This window comes from Gavialis gangeticus, unplaced genomic scaffold (assembly GCF_001723915.1).
Source record: "Gavialis gangeticus isolate Ggan-Ray unplaced genomic scaffold, GavGan_comp1, whole genome shotgun sequence".
Classification (NCBI taxonomy): Eukaryota; Metazoa; Chordata; order Crocodylia; family Gavialidae; genus Gavialis; species Gavialis gangeticus.
Genome location: NW_017729025.1, coordinates 139,496,812 through 139,497,515, shown reverse-complemented (window position 1 = coordinate 139,497,515; position 704 = coordinate 139,496,812).

The following is a 704-nucleotide window of genomic DNA, read 5'->3' as shown; positions in this document are numbered from 1 at the left end:
CCCCCTGCCACAGGCAGGAAAGAACTCTGGGTTCACAAGACCCCAGACAGGTGATCATCCAACCTTCTCTTGAATTTGCCCAAGGTAGGGGCGAGGGCCACTTCCCTAGGGCGCTGGTTCCAGATTTTGGCCACCCTAACTGTAAAGTATTGCCTTCTGATCTCTAACCTAACCCTATGCTCCATCAGCTTATTACCACTGTTCCTTGTCACCCCAGGTGGTGCTGGGGAGAAAAGGGCTCTACCTATTTGCTGTTGATCTCCCCTGATGAGTTTGTAGGCAGCCACCAGGTCCCCCCTGAGCCTTCTCTTGCTGAGGCTGAACAGGTTCAGGTCCCTCAGTCTCTCTTCATAGGGCCCGTCCTACTGCCCTCTCACCAAGTGGGTGGCCCTCCTCTGAACCCTCTCTAGTCTGGCGACATCCCTTTTGAAGTGTGGTATCCAGTACTGGATGCAGTACTCCAACTGCGGCCTAACCAAAGTCGCATAGAGGGGGAGTATCACCTCTCTGGACCGGCTTGAGATGCACCTTTGGATGCATGACAAGGTATGGCTGGCCTTGCTGGCTGCGGTCTGGCACTGGCAGCTCATGTTCATCTTGGAGTCAATAATGACTCCAAAATCCCTTTCCGCCTCTGTGCTTTCAAGAAGGGAACTCCCCAGCCTGTATGTATGCCGTGGATTCCTTCTCCCAAGGTGCAGCAC